At 37.6% G+C, this 23,541-nt stretch overlaps 1 long non-coding RNA gene across 1 annotated transcript in view; it reads right to left on the bottom strand.

Annotated features, from left to right (window-relative positions):
* Positions 1-1,261: 1,261 nt before the first annotated feature.
* Positions 1,262-23,541, bottom strand: part of LOC141370685 (uncharacterized) — a 329,861-nt gene continuing 307,581 nt past the window's right edge. The window contains exon 5 of the long non-coding RNA XR_012374943.1: positions 1,262-1,440. This is a non-coding gene — a long non-coding RNA (uncharacterized lncRNA). The remainder of the gene's footprint in view (positions 1,441-23,541) is intronic.

Here is a 23,541-nt window from a genome sequence, read left to right as displayed (position 1 = left end):
AAAACTATAGAGATAATTCAAGGTTCTAAATGTTATCATTTTTGCCTAAGAGAATTTATTTTGTTTCAGGCAGGCAAGTTGCAGATAATCTAGTCTGAGATTTAGCTGACTCAATGTTAGTTGGTTTCATTCTTGGTGAGGGCCAGTCTATTTCTACTTTAACTGCACTCTTATACATAGCCCTTTGTTTGCCCAGCTGAAAGACTATACTGTTTTCCATGGTCCCTTCTACTGGGCCTTCCCCAAACTCCAATTTTTGCCTCCCCTGCTCTGTGAGACTTTCCAAAGCTCTCCTTAGCATCTTGGTGTCTAGATCTATAGATTGCTTATAAATGGGCAGATACTATAAAAGGAAAAACATAGGTGAGTATCAGTTTCAAGTTAATCTATACTTTAAGTGCTTTTAAACATATCAATTATAAAATATCCTACCCAATTTCACTAATTATTCTTAGTTGTAGTATGTGATTATTGGAAAGAGAAGTCTTAATCCCTTCCCCCTTAATATTTTTTATTAATATTGGTTGAATTCATTAAAGATTAACCTATTGTCTTTTTATATAGGGTACTACTTTTTATATTGGGTACTGGGTCCAGAACTCATTCTGTTTATTCAAACTGCTGATTTGAAATCTGCTACATTCACATCCCTACAGCTCTGGTTGGCACTGTGAGAAGTAAGGCCAAATAGTGAATGGATAATGATATTCTTATCTTAACATTTACTCTGGCCTTTGAGCTCAATTGAGAGGGACTTATAGCATCATACTGCTATTTTTGATGCCTACATGAAGTGAGGACCACACCTTCAAAACCCTGAAACCATCAATAATGATATAGATTATCAGAAACCAGAAAGTTCCAAATGAATATGTATGTATTTTTCCATTAAATAACACACATTTCCATTAAATAACACACATTCATCTGTTTTTTCCACTGTGGTTTCCCCAGCACCTACTACAGAGCTGATACAGTCTATCAATAAACAGGTACTGAGTGAATAGATGAATAATAATTGAGTGTCATAACCTACAGTATGTTAGGTTACTCTGCCCAGAAAGTACTCATTAATTAGTTTTTGTAATGATAACTAATCTGACAACAATGTGGTCTCACTTTTACAGCTTTCCAGTTGGGTACACTATCAAAATAGGAATGCCTTCAAAACTCAATCTGATAAACTGAACAAGTGCTTTATGTGAAACTTTGCTCCATATTAAAATGCTGATCATTTCTTCATGTAGCATCAACGCCTATATTCAATTCCGCAGGTAACATCTCCTTCCCACTTGGAATTGTTCTTAATCAAGTGTCACATGATGGATGATTCACTGAGCAGAGGTTCGGGGACTGGTTTGATTCTCAGCTGTCTCCATCAGGCTGTGTGTCATAGGAGAAGGTAACTTACCTCTCTACGTCTGCGTTGTCCTTTCTCCCCTGGGTGGTATAAAACATGACTATTGTGAGAATTCAACAGGGTAAGAATGAGTTCCTCCAGAGTATATCATATCATAGGCACTCATAAGACATAAGTTCCCTTTTTTAATGCAACTAAAAAAATCTTTTAGACTTTATTTTTCTTCATGTGGCTTGAGTAAATTAATCTGTGTTAGGTTATGTAGAAGGTAAAGCTGTATAAAAGTAAACAGCGATGGACTACTTACATTAAAAAAGAATGATTATAGAAGAGCATGTATTTTTCAGTCCTTTAAGTACCAAAAATGTCCTTACTCCATTTACAAAACTTCAGCCTACTTTATGGTATTCTGTGATGCAGACTATACTCTTATTTGTTCCAGAAATTCTATGAGGTTGCTAGCATTAACAGACCCATCCCTTTACCCTATAGGAGGAATAAGCTGCTCCCTTTGCCCAAGAAAAAAAGGTGGATTTCCACAAAAACAAATAATTTGCAGTTATGAGATTATTGTCAGGGCCAAAGATAATAAGCAGCTGGGTAGACATCTCCTGACCTTGAGGTACATATAGCTATCACCAGCCCTGGGCACGGCAGGGACACCACAAGTGGTAACCTTCCTTCAGCAATGTGCACAATCACCACTTCCGCCCCTCCCCCACTGTCGGCCTTGCTGTTCCAAAGGCAATCACTCTACATCACAAAAATGAAACAGGAGAGGATCTGTCCTACCCTATGGATGCCTCTATTATATTCCTAACTCCTGCAGAGCTTTCTCTTTATGCCATACATCCTTCCTCTCCATTCTTTGTGAATCCTTAATAGTTCATTCGTATATATGTTTCTTTGAAAAGGATATGGCTAGAATGACACTGATCTGGCCAGGACTGCTGGGCTGAGTATCTGGGAAAGCCTCCAGACCCTTGTGTTATCTGTTTGTTGATTTAGGGCAGGTTCTCGGAATTTCAGAACCCTCAGGTACTGGCACCAAAACCAGGCACTACAAAAAAATTATTGGATCTGCCTATCTTGCTCAGCCGTCAGTCATTCACCATCTGAGATGGGAAGACATTTTAGATTACAAGGAATTCGTTTGTAACATTTTTAGACAAGGAAGGACTCTTGAAAATCTGAGGATATTTATGACTCCTTTAATAAAGAAAGTATAACATTCAAAATTTTACACTATATATCAGGTAATAGAATTCCTCATCAAAGATACTAAGAAGGGCATGATTCCTGGAACAATTGCTGTGGCAGACTTGGAGTTGCCACCTTCTAACCTGATGTGTGACAATTAGCTCCCATGGGCCAGAGAGAGAGCCCAAGAGGCAGCATGGTCTCATGAAACAAGCATTGGCATAGGTGTCAAACAGATAAGAATTCAGTTTCTAGAAGAGTAACTTATGGGCTGGGTGACTTACCTTAATCATTTTTTACATATAAATAAGAAAACTAAACTCAGAAAACTTAAGTAATTTTGCCAAAGTTTGCAAAGAGTAAATTATGAATCCACATCTGATGGGCTTCAAGTCCGTATTCTCTCCCATATGTTATACTAGCCAGAAAAATAGGAAAGCTAAAAATGCCATTTTCTTATTAGTTCTAAGGCCATAAATATGCTATTTACAAGTTTATGACTGAGATGGAGGAGACTGAGGCCAGACAGAGCAAGCATTTAGAAGACTGTCCAATATCTAAGTAAAGCAAGTCCTACACTCTCGAGTAAGAAGCTCCAGGAGGGGATTTAGAGCAAGTAATTTTTACCCAAGCAGAGGAAAGAACACTAGACTTACGTTAAATAGTGCTTAACCAGAGTATTCTGATATTTCTTCAATTTGTCTGTTACTACAAATCACTATATTTTATACTCAATTAATGTTGATACTTAGCTGTTTCAGCCAGGGAGTCTGCTTTTTTTAAAAAATATATTATCTTAAAATGATGTAATAAAAATAAAAAGCAGGCAACTATATTCATGACATACAAAATATGACTTTAAATATGACTAGAAGAAAAATGGGTTTCTGTATTTCTGAAGCATAATTGCTGGATTTATTACAACAGAGTTCAGTCCCAACTCCCTCAGTTATTAGCTAGACAACCTTGGGCATGTGATTGAACTGTACTCCAACTCCCTCAACTGTAAAACAGAGATAATAATATTTCCCTCACACAATATTTATTTGGAAATTAGGCAAAATAATGTAAAAGGGTGATTGATGAACTGGAGCATGAAAAGGATGCTGGAAGTTTCTGTGTAGAGAGGTCAAATCAGCATGTCAGCTTGGAGCCAATTTTCTGCGCTTAGTAAAACAGCTCTCCCATTGCTCCTGACATGCAAAGCTCTTGGAGCCCAGGGGCCTCCTAAAAGGGAAGAAACTAAGATACTATAATTCAGAGTTAGGGAAGTGTGTTGGCATAGGCCAGGATGATGCTGATAGATACTCAGTGGCAGGTAAGGGGAATGGAGGCCCTGAGCTAAAATGACATTGGCATCAAGAGGGAAAGGCTGCAGACTCCATTTGGCACTAAATCTGAGAGGGGGCGGGGTATTAAAAGGAGAGAGAAAAGGGAAAGCCACCCAGTCCAGCTTTCCTGGGACAGACTCGCACTGTGAAGAAGTGGCTGTATGAATGACTTTAGCTTTAACTCCAGAGAACCAGCCATCTTGGCACAGAATTTTCTCTGCTGAGGAACAAACTGTCCTCTAAGAACTATGTCAGAACAGGAATGTGCACTAGTCCTTGTGGAGGGGAAAGACTAGAGATCATTCCTAATCTGTGGCTTTGAGTATGACCCTAACCCTAGGGACAATGCTTCCTCCTGGTAGGTAAAACTCTGCCACACAGGTAGACTCATAATCACAGACAACACATTTTCAACATAGAGAAAAATTCCCCTCAGAGACCTCAGAAGATATTTTATTGATGTGTAACCTTGAAAAGAACCCAGGTCACTTCAACCACAGCAATAACTGATTGCTACAAAAACATTTACTGAGCACAACACTCCGGGCTGCACTTGTATTATCCTCTTTAACTTCCCAAACAACATTATGAGATTGGCACTATCATTCCCATTTTATGTATAAGAACACCGAGAGTCAGCAAAGGTTAAAAATGTGCCCAGCTGATAGATGATAGATCACAGATTAAAAATCAACTCTAGGGGTGCCTGGGCGGCCCAGTCCATTATGTCTGCCTTGGGCTCGGGTCATGATCTCAGGGTCCTGGGATCCAGCCCTGCATCAGGCTCCCTGCTCAGCAGGGAATCTGCTTCTCCCTCTCTCCTTTTCCCTCTGCCTCTTCCTTGCCCACCACCACCCCTGCCCTTCAGCTCGTGCTCTCTCTCAAATAAAATCTTTAAAAAAATTAAAAATTCAAAAATTGGAAAAAAAGAAAGAAAAGAAAATCAACTGTGTCCTAACTCCAAGCCTCACACTTAACCCTTATACTTTGCTGCCTTGAAATCACTTCTTGACAAAGTCTTTGACTTTCCAAGAAGCCAACAGGTGGGCTGCAGCTATTCTTGTGAAAGATTTCTGCTATAGGAAATTTTCTGCAAGTGGCCACAGCAGAACTCCTGTCCCTAGGAGTTTGAGCTTCAAATTATATTCCAGGTTCCCAGAGTCTATTAGGTTTAAAAACAGCCTGGGCTTGGAGCGCCCGCTCGGGTGGCTCAGTCGGTTAAGCGGCCAACTCTTGATTTCACCTCAGGTCATGACCTCAGAGTCCTGAGATCGAGCCCCTCATCAGCTCCAGGCTGGGTGTGGTGCCTGCTTAGGATTTTCTCTCTCTCCCTTTCCCTCTGCCCCTCCCCCCCTAAAAAAGAAAAATAAAAAACAAACAAAAAATGAGCCCGGGCTTTTTCTCTCATACAGTATCTCACTACTTTAACACATCTGTAAATACAATCGGCCAGACGTGTGTCATTGAAGGAGCACACCCAGACAGCTATGCAAACAAAAACTAACTTTGCTCTTAAATGACCAGTAGGTCTCTGATGATTCCCTGTCAAATAGCATTGTTATGGTCACAGGCTTCTCTAAAAAGATCTCAGCCCTCCAAATCTGTGAAACTAAGCCTGAAGTCTTCAGTGATAATACAAATATACTACGATGATTATGATTAGGGTAGTTTATTTGGCTGCCTAGATACCCAATTTAGAAATTTTTCCTCACGCTAAAGAGCAAAATATGATGAGTCTTATAACATTATTTGTATTCAATTTGGTTTAACCCGTCTCTTCAAGCCTAGCCACCTTGCTTTCAACAAATGCACATGCTAATAAGCACAGACAAATTAAGTCTTTGTAACAACTCCTGGGAGCTGCCTCATTTTTAGCAAATACGAATTTTGCGACATCAAGTGAAGAGATTCTGTCTCAATGGACTATGCTGTGAAAAACCGAGAGATACACCATTTTATTTTAAGTACCAGACTGTGAATTTTACTTTATTTGAATTTTACTTAACCTTCTGGAGGGTGAGACCTTTTGAATTCTTAGTTAAGGAGACTATTAGAGAATTGTGCAGACACTGAAGAGAAGAGTATTTGCTATTTAAGATGCCCTAGTATAAAAAGTGCAACATCTAAAGCTTGGCACCTGCAGAAAAGAAATGTTAGAATAGGAAGTAAGAAAGAGTAGAACATATGTAATTATCTGTAATCACCTGCATACAAGAAGGGAACATTGAGGAAGGTAGGAAGGCTGACCCAGTGACCTTAGTGATATGTAACAAGCCACCTTCTATTTGTGAATTGTTGCATTACAGATATGTTCAAGTGCAGTAATCTTTAACACAGCAGTCATTCTGACCCCAAAGGATCCATATAAGCAAACCACAAAGTAACACCTTGGTGAGTTAGAAAAACACAAAGTAGGTTCTTCGATATGAAAACTTTGAGTATCAACTTCTATGAATAAGTTGGAAACAAAAACAAGTCTGAAAGATTGGTGAACAGAACAATGGGTTAGGCAGGAAAGATTTTTGAAATATCTTCACTGTAAGCATCCCTGAGAATTGAATATTCTTACTTTATTGAGATATAAGTCATTATATTTTATGTGGAAAGAGAAAAGTATTTTAATTAGTGTTATTTATCATTGATGGGAACATCTGTAATTCTGTGGTCTCCTTGTAAAATGATTATCACTGTTAAACATGTTTTCCAGTGTACCCTAAAGAGGAAGAAGGTTTGCGTGAGAAATGTGGCCAGCACTCCCCTGTAGGAGTTAACGGAGTCCTTCAATCTGGGACAGAATTGCTTGGGGAAGAGTCACTGGACTAGGCCTTTTTCATTTAATGTAGCGCTCACAGAGATGCACTACCTGCTGAAAGGGCATGGGAGGATCTTTTATGAGTACGTCCACTTTCTCTCTACTTTCCTGGATGGCCAAGGCTTTTAAAAGTCAATATATTTTCAAAGGGACCCCCCCTCCAAAGGAAACCCCACTGGGGTAAAGATTGGGATCATTTCTCTTCTGAGATTTATCATTGCCCCTTCTGATGGTTGGTCCATCACCAAATGGACAAGAGTGAAGCAGGGAGATCTGTTGGGAGGCTTTTGTAATAGTTCAAGTAAAAGATGATGGTGTTTTTGGGCTGTGTTTTAAGTAGTGGATATAGAAGACCCGGTCAGGTTTGGGACAGATTTTCCAAGAACTAAGAGGATTTACTGAGAGAATGAATGGGGGAATGCATGGAAAAGAAAGAAGGTAGTGAGGGGGGTTTTTAAGAGAAGGTTGATGGTTTGGGATCACCTGGGTGGCTCAGTCAGTTAAGCTGTCTGCCTTCAGCTCAGGTCATGATCCCAGGGTCCTGGGATGGAGCCTGGCATGGAGCCCCGAATCTGGCCCCCTGCTCAGCGGGGAGCCTGCTTCTCCCTTTCCCTCAGCCGCTCCCCCTGCTTGTGCTCTCTCTCTCTCAAATGAATAAATAAATCTTTAAAAAAAATAAAAAGAGAAAGTTGTATTAGACAGGGTCATACAGTTCTAAAACATGTATATGTACTTTCTCCTTCTCTCTCTGCTGCTTCTGTCCCAACCCTGAACACGATCATTTCCTCTAATTTTACTACTTTCTTTTACCTTTTCACTTTTATTTCCTTAGAGTTCTTGGATAATCACAAGCTTTAGCATGTTCCACACTTTTGATAAAAGTCTTAGTCTAAATTCATATATCTGTTCAACTTCTCCCCCAGCTAAAACAGACTTTAACTTTGAAATCTTTGTTCAGAAGACTGAGAGAACATGTCCAAAACAGAGTATGCATGTTCCCCTTTCCAAACGCTTCCTTAGGTAACAATAAAGAAAGAATGTCAACGCTGAATGGACTCACCAGTGATGCTTAGTACTTGTCACACGGTGGCCCCTCCATAGATAGTGTTTTAAAAATCAGTGAGGGGCGCCTGGGTGGCTCAGTCCTTAAGCGTCTGCCTTCAGCTCAAGTCATGATCCCAGGGTCCGGGGATCGAGTCCCACATCGGGCTCCCGGCTCAAAAGGAAGCCTGCTTCTCCCTCTGCCTGCCACTCTCCCTGTTTGTGCTCTCTCTCTCTGGCAAATAAATCAATAAGTAAAATCTTTAAAAAATAAATAAATAAATAAAAATTAGTGAGTAAATACATATGACTATTACCTTCGCACACCATGTACAAGATACAACTGTCTCTGCACAGCACCCCTCAAGGAAATTTCTACAGAACACAGCAAGTTTAAAGCTTTGGCTTTAGGAGTGATGAAAACCTGAGATTGAATCTGGGCTTTGCTACTTACCAACAAAATGACCTTAGTTGCCTATTTTCTCTAACTCAATGCCCACATATTTAAAATAAAGATCTGAGTGCTTTTGTAGGATTAAATGAGATAATCTGTGAAACTTGGCTTTATAGCACACCATCAGTAAATTACAATAACTGTTACTGTCTCCAGCTAATTAAATCTTATAAAACTTTCTAATGGTATATCGATGACCTATGCGTGATATAATCAATTAAATCAGGCAGAATACAAAATAACCTGGGGAAATTTTTTCTTAACATTATAACTGTGTTAGTGATAGAATGCCACCCTTTACTTTCACCTGCATACTCATGGTACAGACTCAATAAATTTTCTAAACTGTAAAAAGATGACTAATGGATGAGAGTGGATGAGGTAAGTCCATTTAAATTCTATGTAATGATATGCAAATTAGTCATTTGAGCCTCGTAGCTCTGTTGAAGCTTCATCCTTCTGAATAATATTATGAAACATGATTTGTAATCATCCTTTGGCCTCTGCTATATGAGGTGGTCATGACTATAATTAAAGTTAATCACTAGTTATAGAACAGAGCAGAAAACGGTGTGATGGAGAGGGACAGTGAAGGGAATGCCAGGGTTTAATCACTGGATGCTGAGGTGTCTATATCAGCGGATGAGAAATTTGGCTTAGGAGAAAGTGAAAATTAAGGGACTACATGCATCAGATCTTAGAGGATGAAATGTATAATGAATTGTGTTTATTTGCATAAGTGGAGACTTGAAGCTGAAAAGTATGAGTCACAACTGACGTAAAGTGGCCTTTTCTCAAAAGAGAGGAAATGTGAAAAAGATTTATACAAAAATAAAAACTCATTAAAGTACTAAAGGAAAACTGACCACAAGTAAATATCTAAAGAATAATGAAATGATTAATGAATTCAGTTATAGGCACATCTTGGAAATCAGTCAGCCATAGAGTGATGCTTACAGAGACTAAGATAACATGAGAAAGTACTTGTGTTTAAATATTAGGGAAAAAATGATAATTAATTTTGTAGATGCTGTGATTATAATTCTATAAATAAACAGTACATATCCAAAAAATAAAAAAGAAATAGGTTAATATATTTACTTATTTTCTTTCACTCAGGACTAAGAATATTTTTCCTTTGATTATTTACACCATATATTTTTAAGAAGCACATACTACTTGATTTATTCTTTATAGTTAATTCAGAATGAATTTTCAGTACTCTGATGCAGTGGCAAATGTCTTATACTGTGGAATTCAATTAAGTACTTCTTTCCAGCACATCAACTAGAGCTCTTTTGGTGTGAAAAAAAATAATTAAACTCAGAAAATAGTCCATTTACAAAGAAAGATTAACTCAGGCCATGTGGCTCGTGCAAACACCCTGCGAGTTGTCTCAAATTATTTATACTAAATGTTTAATCCTTTAAAAAACTGCATTCTTATATTCTTAAAAGAATAGCATAGGAATTCACTTTAGCTATATTTGAGATCAAAGTAGGATTCACAGAGCAACTGTATTTTATAACAAACAGAATACTAGAAAATAAAACAATATTACTACATGAAAATTTATAAAAATAACTGTTGAATATTAATTGGACTTAGATAATAACTTCGGGATATATTTTGTTTCTGAGAATTGTTATAACTCAGTCAATTAATTATGCCTATGGCCCAGGTGATCAAACGGAAGATTTAGCTGATGAGTCTGATTAGTCTTAAGTAAACTAGGCTAGGCTTTCTTCTGACAAATTATATTTTTAAAAATGATGTGAATTTTACGTGGTATAAGAAGTTGGAACTTATTTCCCTTTGGTTAGTGATGGGAATGAGGTGCATTTAACTATAAATAGTTAAGCTGTCAGCTGAAATCAGTACTATTCCACATAGGTAAAGCAAAATCTGAAACACTTCAGCACAAGTCCTTGCAGAAAACAAAAACAGAACCCTACATGAAAAGGCAGCATTCTACTCTGGTTCAGAAATGTAATACTGTGATTATGAAGAGGTCATGATACACTAAAGGAGACAGAGAGGGAGGAATCGCAAACAATGAATGATCTTAGCCTTTGGGGCTGATCTGTCTTCAGGCTACAACTACAGGGCCGTTCAAGGGGAAAGTGTGTTCCTTTGGAGCACTCCTCTGGAGTGATTTTCATGGGATGGATGGCATCCCTGAGAGTTAGTCCACAAGACTTTTAAGACTAGTGTAATGAAAGCTGCTTGTCCTTACAGACAGCCATGACTGCCAATCTGGGCTCTGCCACATACAACTTATGAAACCTTAGACATGTCACATAAAATCCCTGAATCCGTTTTCCATCTGTAAAATAGTTACAGGATCATCTTTTATAGATGACTGTAATAAATTAAATGCCACATAAAAAAGAGAATAAAAAATATTTTAGAATTCTGCCTACTACACCCTCAATAAATGTTTCTTTGTCCTCCCCTGCTATTTCCAAGAGGAAGAGAGCCTTGTGCTGATTTTCCATCTTAATATTCATGAAAATATCCACTATCCACATAGTCCCTGCAAGATCTGAGAAATTTAGAGCTGGCATTCCAAAATTCCAGGCTGCAGGGTCACCTGATGGGTCTGCTAATTCAGTAAGGGATATTCACAGAGTGATACCAGAAACACTGAAAAATCCACACTCCTGAGCTGAGAGCTAATGATTGCACGAGTGTAGTCTACATGAGCAAAATGTAAAATGCAAGAAAAACCAGTTAAGACAACACAGATGCTCCCTACAAACTGTACCCTTATTATTGCTCTGCAGAGACGAAATTCATGCTCAAGTAAGGAGTGCTTTGAGATTGGTTAAAGAATCAATGAACATGTCAGAAATAAAACTTCATGGAATTAGGCATGGTGATCTGGACCCCACTTGCCCACTAAATCAGATCAAAATAAAATGCTCTCAAGGAACTAATGAGAACTCAACAAAGTGGGTAATACTCTTCCAGATCTGACCAAGGAGCCCAGAATGTGGGAGGTCAGAACCATTGGTAGCCACCTTTCCCACCACTTGGAGGAGCCTGAGGGAATGATATCAACAGGTGTTTCAAATGTACTTTCTCAATTAAGGCTGTTCATCTTCGCAATAACCCTTTGAGATTTTACAAACCCTAAAATAGAAGTTCCAAGGGGTTAAATAATTATCTCAGTTCTCACAGTTTGTAAGACGGCAGAGTTGATTTTCAAACCCATATTTGCATTACTACAAACCCCATCTTACTCAAAGAATGTTATTCCACTTCCTATAGTGGTTACTTAAGAATGAGTACCTCTCTTGAATGAAATATTATTTCCCTATATATTTATTTGCTGAACACATATAAGCAAAAGTATATATGAGCACGCACGTCTTCCCTAAGCTTAATGGTTGCAAAATGCTTGAACAGATGAGTGTATTTACTCAGTGTGTAGAATCATAACAATCTCAGAATTATGACACGATTGACAGGAAAGTTAATTAACCTTAACTCAACATAATTGGTTACATTTTCATCTCTTGGCTTGAGACCAATTACTATTCAGCCAGTGGCACTCCAAGTCTGCTCAGGCTTCACCTTTCACTTGCAAACCCAAGTACTATGAATAACTTGAATATGAGTTGTTAGGACTTCATTTTTCATATCTTAGTATCAGTTAAGAATAAGAGTTGAGTGAATATCTCCAGCTATGAAGTTGCCAGAGCTGAATAAAATGAAACCAGAGAATAACATTTGAGAATTCTAGTTCTGTTAAAACCATGATGAAAGAAGATGTTCCTCTTACAATCTTTATTTTTTTTATTCAAGTATAATTAACATACAGTGTTATATTAGTTTCAGGCATACAATATAATGATTCAATAATTCTTTACATTTCTCAGTGATCATCAAGTGTATTCTTAATCCCCTTTATCTATTTCACCCACTCCCCCATCCACCCCCATTCTAGCAAGCACCCGTCTGTTCTCTATATTTAAATGTAAGTGTCTGGGTTTTTTGTTTGTCTCTTTTTTCTTTGCTCATTTCTTTTATTTCTTAAATTCCACATATGAGTGAAATCATATGGTATTTATCTTTCTTTGACTGATTTATTTCACTTAGCATTATAACTACCCTCCAGGTCCATCCATGCTGCTGCAAATGTATATAGAGTTGTTTGTACTATTCCTTTACTGTCTTACTGTCTTTTTAATGTGGTTTGTAGTGATATCTTGTTTTCGTTCTCATATTGGTAATTTGTATTTCTTTTTTCCTGTCAGTTTTACTAGAGATTTGTCAATATAATTGATCTTTTCAAAAAAAAGAGCTTTTATGTTCATTGATTTTTTTCCCTATTTTTTTCTGTGTCCAATATCATTGATGTGCTCTTATTTTATTATCTCCTTCCTTCTGTTTGCTTTAGGATTATTTTGCTCTTCTTTTTCTCTATTTCTTTAAGTAAAAGCTTAGATCATTGATTTGAGATCTTTCTTATTTTCTAAGATAAGCAATTAATGCTATATATTTCACTCTAAGAATGTCTTTAGCTGCATCCCACAAATTTTGATATGCTGTATTTTCATTTCTGTTCAGTTCAAAATACTTTCTAATTTCCCCTGAAACTGCCTCTTTGTCTCACCCTTTTAGCCTTAGTTGACAGATGGTGTTAGTTCTTTCATATTCTTACTGATTTTCTGTCTACTAGTTTCATCTGTTTCTGAAAGAAGAATGTTGACATCAAACTATAATTCTTTATATGTAAACAGCTTTTTCATTGAATGTGTCTCTTTTGTTGCTCTCTATGCGGTCTATCTTCTTGTACAGAGTTGTTCAGTCAGCCCTCAGTTCTTCAGGAGGAGTTGCTTTATAAATACGTGGAGATTTAGAGTGTCCACAGAGAAGATGAGCTCAGGGTCTTCCTATATGTCATCTTGGAGCAGAACTCCTCAAACTATAATTTTAAATTTATTTCTCTTTTTATTTTCATCAGCTTTTGCTTCATGCAGTTTGAAGCTCTCTTGTTATGTGTGTACACATTTAGTGTTGCTATCTGTCTTGGTGAACTAAGCCTTTTATCATTATGTAAATTTACTCTTTTTTCCTCATTAATTTTCTTTGCTCTGAAATCTACTTTTTCTGATATTAACTATAGTTGCTTTAGCATTCTTTTCATCACTAGTTGCATGATACGTTTTTCCACTTTTTTTGTTTCTTTTTTTTTTTTAAAGATTTTTATTTATTTATTTGAGAGAGAGAGAATGAGAGACAGAGAGCACGAGAGGGAAGAGAGTCAGAGGGAGAAGCAGACTCCCTGCTGAGCAGGGAGCCCGATGCGGGACTCGATCCCGGGACTCCAGGATCATGACCCGAGCTGAAGGCAGTCGCTTAACCAACTGAGCCACCCAGGCGCCCCCACTTTTTTTGTTTCAATATACTTATGCACCATATTTGAAGTGATTTCTTAGGGATAGTACATAATTGACTCATGTTTTAATCAGTTGTAACAATCTCTTTTCATTGATATGCACTGACATCTTGCATTTAATGTAATTATTGACATATTTTCATATGTCTAACCCTTTGACTATTTGTTATTGGATTTTTCCCTCCTGTTTCAAAATCTTCTACTTCTCTTTGATGATGTTCTTAGATTATTTGAAAATTTCTAGTATTCTTTTTCTTTTTTAATTTTCTAATTTTTCTTTTATCTTTGTATCAGTATGTTTTTAGCAATTTTTCAAAAGCATTACAATCTATATTTTCACAATTTAAAATACTTTACTGCTTCAAATTGAATGTAGAAATGTGCTACAATATAGGTGTCTGAATTTCCTCCCTCTATGTTGTCATGTGTATTACAATTCATATACATTAACCCACCAAGCAATGTTTTAAGTTATGCTTTAACCACTATCTAGATTTTAAAGAACTTAGGAGAGTAAAAAATATATTTAGTCATACATTTACAAATTCTGTTGCTCTTTGTTCATTTCCGAAGTTGTTTCCCTCTAATATGATTTCTCTCTTTATTAACAACTTCCTTTTGTATTTGTTTTAGAGCAGGTCTGATGGTGATGAATTCAATTTATTTTTCTTTATCTAAATTCCTACCTCTGATACATTATTTTGGGTGAGATGGTCCTGTGGGGAAGTGGCTCTGTTCTAACTGAAAAATTATGTGAGAATGAATCCATGAAAGGAATGAGTTATGCTTATAGATAAGATTGCTAAAATTTGCATACCCTTTCTGTTTGAAGGGTATCTTGGTACTCAACCTGACACATTGGAGTTTCCTTGGATAAGAGCCTTGGCAGGGACCCAGCACAAGACATTGTCGAAGGCACAATGTCCAGGGATGAATATATTTTTCTTATCTAAATCCTATGGTAAATGTTAATATTTTCATTTGTTTTAGCAGGCCATCAATTAAGTTAACTTCAGGCCACAAGTTCTAACGTATGTCTTGTGGTCTGTGGTTCCAATGTCAGTCCACTTTTTACAGTGTTATTCAGACCTGTTCTGATTGCCCAAATCTGGGACCTATGCAGTGCTCCACTTTGTAATTCTGTTATCAAAATTTTGGTATTTGCTTATGGTCAGATCCATGCACCTTGAGAATGAATCCTCTCCTCAATATCTCTGACTCTCCATTCCCCATGGGCTCCTCTTCTAATCTGATGGCCAGAAACCTAGGGCTTTTGTTCCCCTTTTTGCCATGCACTTCCCTACCTGAATATGCCTCCAGAACCAAGCAGCAGGAGGATAAAAAGGAACAAAAAGCAGTAGGTGTCTTTTTAGTAAATGGGGCTGGGGCAACTGGATATTCAAATGTAAGGAAATGAAGCACACAACACCTACCTCACACTGTTTATTATAGGCTACTTAGGGAGGGAGTTGGCTGTTCCTTGGGTGAACTTTCAAATATGTGAACATCTTTTAAACCTCCCAGTCTTATTTTCAGGTATGGAGGTGGAGTGGTGGTAAAATATGCTAGTCTTCTGGAAAATGTGTGGACAAGAGGAACTGAAGACACGACCACTCAGTGAGGATATTCCTCAGTTAGGAATTCCAGCATGTACTATGCACTGTGGCTCTGCAAATTTTCACATATTCCCTCTATTTTTTTAGATGTGAGCCTTTATTCCTGCCTTTTTGTTGTTGCTTGTCCAGAACTTGTCTATGTTAATTTCTCCAGAGAGTAAAACTTTGACCCCTTGCCAATGAGTGGGTATGAATGAAGAAGAGTAATTACCTGGCTTTCAGAAGTAAGAGAGGACCAGGGGTTCTAATTCCTTCCTCTGTTATTTGCAACCAATTCCCTTGTTTGATACCTCCCCAGTGGAGAACCTTGTGCCTCCAAGTCCAAGGCACAATGTCCAGGGATGAATATACTTACTTATCATTAGCATTCCTGTCTGAAGTCATATAGGTTGGGTTCTCCCTGCCTTGATAAATCAGTTCTATCTTTTCAAGTTCTCCCCAAATGAAAGTCTTTTATGCTACTGTCTTGTTTTCTTCTATATTTGTCTATATGGACTTAAAACCTTGTTTTCATTCTGCTAACATCAGTGTGCTCTTAGAAGAGAAGTGCTATGTTTAACTAGAAATTTAATGTATTGTTTTTGCATTATATCTTATCTTATCAATAACTTAGAACTGATAAAAGCCCCAAAATGCCTTGATCTTTAGTATTAAACTTTATCTTTCCAAGCTAGATAACAGAAATGAGAGAATAATGATGAAACCACACTCTTACAGTTCTCTGAGGAGGTCCAAGGAATGAATCAGTCAATGAGAGGTAAATTCCTACATCTGATACATTATTTTGAGTGAGATGGTCCTGTGGGGAAGTGGCTCTGTTCTAATTGAAAAATTATGTGAGAATGAATTCATGAAAGGAATGAATTATGGTTACAGATAAGATTGCTAAAATTTGCATATCTTTTCTGTTTGAAGGGTATCTTGGTACTCAGCTTGACCCATTGGAGTTTCCTTAGATAAGAGCCTTGGCAGGGACCCAGCACAAGTAATTTATGGTCTGAGAGTAGTAATTTATAACACATCTATCATCATCTACCCTACTCCAAGGGGAGAATGCCCTGTCCATGAGATAATTCTGGCTGAGTACCAGAAAGCAGGGCTGATGTTTAATACTCTGTAGCCACTTACATAAGTGAATTAAGTAAGGTTAAAATAGAGCATCATTAATGAATTTGGTTATTTTAGGAGCCATCTGTAACATACCACCCAAAGTAATGCAAACCCCATGAGGGATCTGGATGGTAACCTCCGGTTGCCTTAAGCATCTCTATTCTGCTCTCCCATTAACACGTAAATAGAGTTGTTGTGTGACTTGTTTGTGGTGATTTGAACAAAACATTTCACTTTCAGTCACTAAAATGGAACTGCTTGAAAGCTATTCCCCAAGATTGATGACAATGAAGGTCATGGGCTTCAGCAAAGGAATTAGAAAGTACAGTGATGACTGTCTCAGGTTTCCAGAACATTTACCTCTGAGATAAAACCTTGGTTTTTATTTTCAAGGATATCCTAGAGAAGGCAAAGGTAATGCAATTATTCTCAGAGGAAGTACACAGTGATAGAACAATGGGAACACTTAAAAGGTGCCCTTAACCATTTTCATATAAAGGGAAGGCTGAAAAGGCTCTGTTCATTCATGTTGTCATTATAAAATGCCTTAGAAACCAAGGTTCATGAATGTAAATTGCTGGGGAAGCAATTGACATAATTAATGGAGGAGAAAATGCTCTTTAAAAAATGTTTCTACAATCAGAGCTTGGATATAGCGTTCTTTGAAATGTGTGAATATTGATTTTAAAATTTGACTTGGAGATTTTTTTCTCTTGTGCATTCATTGGGCATAAATGAGTATTAGACTCTACCCACCTTGTTATTTTAGAATAGTACTGCATGTATGACATCAGTGGTGCCTGAAAATTTATGAATTTTGATTATCACATTTGTATGCACATCATATTCCAGACATTACTTAATATTGTTAAAATAAATTCCCAGGCACAAGTGACACAATTTAAAATGTGATGGCAAACTTACAGAGTTGTCAATTTATTTTGCATGTGTCCATACCCTTTATCTAATGTTATAGTTTATGATTATTATAACATAAATAACCACAGAAAAATATTTCTAATTCTGTATGTTACTTCTGTAGTCTGGTGCCATTTTATAGCAATGATTATAAGAAATAATCATTTCAAACTGATAATTTATTTTCTCCTAAATAATATTGACAGATAAAATGCTCAAAAAAAATATTTCCAAATGAGATTCAAAATATAATTGGAGCTAAATTGCCTTCATAATACGCCTATCAATTTTATATTTAATACATTATAGTTAGAAAATGTCATTAATGATAGTACCTACTTTATATAGGGTTGTTATAACATTTTAGTGAGTTAGTTCAGACAAAATGCTAAAACAGTGCCTAAAGCATAGTACACACTCAATAAATAGTTTACATTATTATCAATATGGTTTATAGTTAGCCTGACAGTTACATACAGTAAAGTTGAATAATGGTTTTATACTCCACCCTTGAATCTTTTGGGCACTCATTCAGCTTTCCTCTACTTAAATTAAACTTTTAATCTACATTTAAAAGTATGCAGCACCTGGGTGGCTTAGTCAGTTGAGCTTCCAACTCTTGATTTCGGCTGAGGTCATGATCTCAGGGTCCTGAGATCAAGCCCTGTGTGGAGCTCCACACTCACCGGGGAGTCTGCTTCCCTTCTCCCTCTCCCTTTGCCCCTCCCCCTGCTCACACACACTCTCTCTAAAATAAATAAATGAGTCTTTAAAAAATAATAATAAAACTAAATTAAATAAAAATCTGGGATAACATCTTTCATCCCAGTAAATACTTCCTCCAACTTTACAAATGTAGTGAACGTCTTACCAATCCCAAATATTTTCTGTAACTACAATCTGGTAGTTAGGTCCCATAAATAAAAATCAAAACCTACAAAAAAATCACCAAACACACCACAACTATATCACAAGCGTAGACACATTATTTCAAGAAAATGTGTATGGCAAACAGTGTTTTATACTACAATTTTGCCTTAGCATTTTCTTTTCATATTTTCCACTAAAGAAACATTAAATTCAAGCAAATTCTGTTAATGCAAAATTATCATAGAAAAAGTTTATGATAAATATCAATTGGCACAAAAACTAATTCAAAGATTAGATGCTTTATCCCCCAAATCCTCACAAATACAAAAGTAGAAAGATTCTGTCAGGGAGCAAGATTCCTGTTCCCTCAAAGGTCCTTCTTGCTGGACTAAGAATCAAATTGATATGAGACAGATTAACAGTAGAAAAACATTTAATTTCATACCTATGGGGAATCCACATAGACATGGAAAGTCCAAAGATGTTCAGGCAAAATGAGGAATGTATGTAATTTTGAACGAAGCAGAAGGGGGCAGGGGTCTGGGACTTGAGAGGAAAAAAATGCAGTCCACAGGGCAATAACCAGAAGAGCAGAAACTGGTAATTAGATGCTGCCCTGCCATACATATGGGTCACTCAGTTAAATTTATCTCAGCTAATCACCCTGATTCTGGGAAAGATCCCCAATTTCGATTCTTCTATGTAGTTAAGGGAGGGGCTGAAGTTTCTCTTAAGGCCACAGAGTCTGGAATGCCTTCACCTCAGAATAATCTTCATGCCAAAGAGGCCCATCTTGAGACAGCCTGTCCGCAGTCCCTACAGTTCATACTCCTCAGACTTAGTTCTTACATGTGTCATAATTAATTAGATCAGTGGAGACTAAATCCCCAAAACCAAGGTCAGATTGAATTTGGAAAACCAATAAAACAATACCCAATAAAACAAGGGCATCACGATCTCCATTATTTCAGATTCTCCTAAACATTAGGCCATTTTTCATTGGCCTTATCGTTTCTGTGGAAAACATAAAAGGCTGTGTTGAGAATTTTATCTGGGAATATTATATTAAACCTGAAACACAGCAGGATTTCTTTCAAAAGTCTTAATTTACCTACACCTGATGCTTCCTTTAGAAAATGATAGCAAGTCCATGGTTCTACACAGGTAGAGCCAAAAACCATGTGACCTCAATTATAAGTTTTGATTTGTGGCTGCCAGTGAGAGACAATATACCTGACACAGTAATAGGAGTCAGCAGACATTTGCAAATTACAGAACTCTTCTTTTTTTTTTTATTTTTTTTATTGTTATGTTAATCACCATATATTACATCATTAGTTTTTGATGCAGTGTTCCATGATTCATTGTTTGTTCATAACACCCAGTGCTCCATGCAGAACGTGCCCTCCTCAATACCCATCACCAGGCTAACCCATCCCCCCACCCCCCTACCCTCTAGAACCCTCAGTTTGTTTTTCAGAGTCCATCATCTCTCATGGTTCGTCTCCCCCTCTGACGTACTCCCCTTTTCTTCCTCTCCTGTTATCTTCTTCTTTTCCTTTTTTCTTAAAATATGTTGCATTATTTGTTTCAGAAGTACAGATCTGTGATTCAACAGTCTTGCACAATTCACAGCGCTCACCGTAGCACATACCCTCCCCAATGTCTATCACCCAGCCATCCCATCCCTCCCACCCCCAACCACTCCAGTAACACTCAGTTTGTTTCCTGAGATTAAGAATTCTTCATATCAGTGAGGTCATATGATACATGTCTTTCTCTGATTGACTTATTTCACTCAGCATAACACCCTCCAGTTCCATCCACGTCGTTGCAAATGGCAAGATCTCATTCCTTTTGATGGCTGCGTAATATTCCATTGTGTATATATACCACTTCTTCTTTATCCATTCATCTGTCGATGGGCATCTTGGCTCTTTCCACAGTTTGGCTATTGTGGACATTGCTGCTATAAACATTGGGGTACACGTACCCCTTCGGGTCCCTACATTTGTATCTTTGTGGTAAATACCCAGTAGTGCAATTGCTGGATCGAACGGTAGCTCTAATTTCAACTGTTTGAGGAACCTCCATACTGTTTTCCAGAAGGGTTGCACCAGCTTGCATTCCCACCAACAGTGTAGGAGGGTTCCCCTTTCTCCACATCCCCGCCAACATCTGTCATTCCCTGACTTGTTAATTTTAGCCATTCTGACGGGTGTGAGGTGGTATCTCATTGAGGTTTTGATTTGGATTTCCCTGATGCCGAGCGATGTTGAGCACTTTTTCATGTGCCTGTTGGCCATTTGGATGTCTTCTTTGGAGAAATGTCTGTTCATGTCTTCTGCCCATTTCTTGATTGGATTATTTGTTCTTTGGGTGTTGAGTTTGATAAGTTCTTTATAGATTTTGGATACTAGCCCTTTATCTGATATGTCGTTTGCAAATATTTTCTCCCATTCTGTCGGTTGTCTTTTGGTTTTGTGGACTGTTTCTTTTGCTGTGCAAAAGCTTTTTATCTTGATGAAATCCCAATAGTTCATTTTTGCCCTGGCTTCCCGTGCCTTTGGCGATGTTTCTAGGAAGAAGTTGCTGCGGCTAAGGTCGAAAAGGTTGCTACCTGTGTTCTCCTTTAGGATTTGGATGGACTCCTGTCTCACGTTTAGGTCTTTCAACCATTTGGAGTCTATTCTTGTGTGTGGTGTAAGGAAATGGTCCAGTTTCATTCTTCTGCATGTGGCTGTCCAATTTTCCCAACACCATTTGTTGAAGAGACTGTCTTTTTGCCATTGGACATTCTTTCCTGCTTTGTCAAAAATAAGTTGACCATAGAGTTGAGGGTCCATTTCTGGGCTCTCGATTCTGTTCCATTGATCTATGCGTCTGTTTTTGTGCCAGTACCATACTGTCTTGATGATGACAGCTTTGTAATAGAGCTGGAAGTCCGGAATTGTGATGCCGCCAGCTTTGCTTTTCTTTTTCAGTATTCCTCTGGCTATTCGGGGTCTCTTCTGGTTCCATACAAATTTTAGGATTATTTGTTCCATTTCTTTGAAAAAAGTGGATGGTATTTTGATGGGGATTGCATTGAATGTGTAGATTGCTCTAGGTAGCATTGACATCTTCACAATGTTGATTCTCCCAATCCATGAGCATGGAACGTTTTTCCATTTCTTTGTGTCTTCTTCAATTTCTTCCATGAGTATTTTATAGTTTTCTGAGTACAGATCCTTTGCCTCTTTGGTTAGATTTATTCCTAGGTATCTAATGGTTTTGGGTGCAATTGTAAATGGGATCGACTCCTTGATTTGTCTCTCTTCTGTCTTGTTGTTGGTGTATAGGAATGCCACTGATTTCTCTGCATTGATTTTATATCCTGCTACTTTACTGAATTCCTGTATGAGTTCTAGCAGTTTTGGGGTGGAGTCTTTTGGGTTTTCCACGTACAGTATCATATCATCTGCAAAGAGTGAGAGTTTGACTTCCTCTTTGCCGATTTGGATGCCTTTGATTTCTTTTTGTTGTCTGATTGCTGTGGCTAGGACTTCTAATACTATGTTGAATAGCAGTGGTGAGAGTGGACATCCCTGCCACGTTCCTGACCTTAGGGGAAAGGCTCTCAGCCTTTCCCCATTGAGAATGATACTCGCTGTAGGTTTTTCATAGATGGCTTTTATGATATTGAGGTATGTACCCTCTATCCCTATACTCTGAAGAGTTTTGATCAAGAAAGGATGTTGTACTTTGTCAAATGCTTTTTCTGCATCTATTGAGAGGATCATATGATTCTTGCTCTTTCTTTTGTTAATGTATTGTATCACGTTGATTGATTTGCGGATGTTGAACCAGCCTTGCAGCCCAGGGATAAATCCCACTTGGTCGTGGTGAATAATCCTTTTAATGTACTGTTGGATCCTATTGGCTAGTATTTTGGTGAGAATTTTTGCATCCATGTTCATCAAGGATATTGGTCTGTAATTCTCTTTTTTGATGGGGTCTTTGTCTGGTTTTGGGATCAAGGTAATGCTGGCCTCATAAAATGAGTTTGGAAGTTTCCCTTCCATTTCTATTTTTTGGAACAGTTTCAGGAGAATAGGTATTAATTCTTCTTGAAATGTCTGATAGAATTCCCCTGGGAAGCCATCTGGCCCTGGGCTTTTGTTTCTTGGGAGATTTTTGATGACTGTTTCAATTTCCTTAGTGGTTATAGGTCTGTTCAGGTTTTCTATTTCTTCCTGGTTCAATTTTGGTAGTTGATACATCTCTAGGAATGCACCCATTTCTTCCAGGTTATCTAATTTGCTGGCATAGAGTTGCTCAGAATATGTTCTTATAATTGTTTGTATTTCTTTGGTGTTGGTTGTGATCTCTCCTCTTTCATTCATGATTTTGTTGATTTGGGTCATTTCTCTTTTCTTTTTGATCAGTCTGGCCAGGGGTTTATCAATCTTGTTAATTCTTTCAAAGAACCAGCTCCTAGTTTCGTTGATCTGTTCTACTGTTCTTTTGGTTTCTAGTTCATTGATTTCTGCTCTGATCTTTATGATTTCTCTTCTCCTGCTGGGTTTAGGCTTTATTTGCTGTTCTTTCTCCAGCTCCTTTAGGTGTAGGGTTAGGTTGTGTATTTGAGACCTTTCTTGTTTCTTGAGAAAGGCTTGTATTGCTATATACTTTCCTCTCAGGACTGCCTTTGCTGTATCCCAAAGATTTTGAACAGTTGTGTTTTCATTTTCATTGGTTTCCATGAATTTTTTTAATTCTTCTTTAATTTCTTGGTTGACCCATTCATTCTTTAGTAGGATGCTCTTTAGCCTCCATGTATTTGAGTTCTTTCCGACTTTCCTTTTGTGGTTGAGTTCTAGTTTCAAAGCATTGTGGTCTGAAAATATGCAGGGAATGATCCCAATCTTTTGGTACTGATTGAGACCTGATTTGTGACCTAGGATGTGATCAATTCTGGAGAATGTTCCATGGGCACTAGAGAAGAATGTGTATTCCGTTGCTTTGGGATGGAATGTTCTGAATATGTCTGTGAAGTCCATTTGGTCCAGTGTGTCATTTAAAGTCTTTATTTCCTTGTTGATCTTTTGCTTAGATGATCTGTCCATTTCAGTCAGGGGGGTGTTAAAGTCCCCCACTATTATTGTATTGTTGTCAATGTGTTTCTTTGCTTTTGTTATTAATTGCCTTATATAATTGGCTGCTCCCATGTTCGGGGCATAGATATTTACAATTGTTAGATCTTCTTGTTGGATAGACCCTTTAAGTAGGATATAGTGTCCTTCCTCATCTCTTATTACAGTCTTTGTTTTAAAATCTAGTTTGTCTGATATAAGGATTTGCCACCCCAGCTTTCTTTTGGTGTCCATTAGCATGGTAAATGGTTTTCCACCCCCTCACTTTCAATCTGGGGGTGTCTTTG

Source organism: Callorhinus ursinus, unplaced genomic scaffold (genome assembly GCF_003265705.2).
Source record: "Callorhinus ursinus isolate GAN/ISIS: 27379988/994484 unplaced genomic scaffold, GSC_fseal_2.0 scaffold42, whole genome shotgun sequence".
NCBI lineage: Eukaryota > Metazoa > Chordata > Mammalia > Carnivora > Otariidae > Callorhinus > Callorhinus ursinus.
This window is presented reverse-complemented; position numbering and strand designations above follow the sequence as displayed.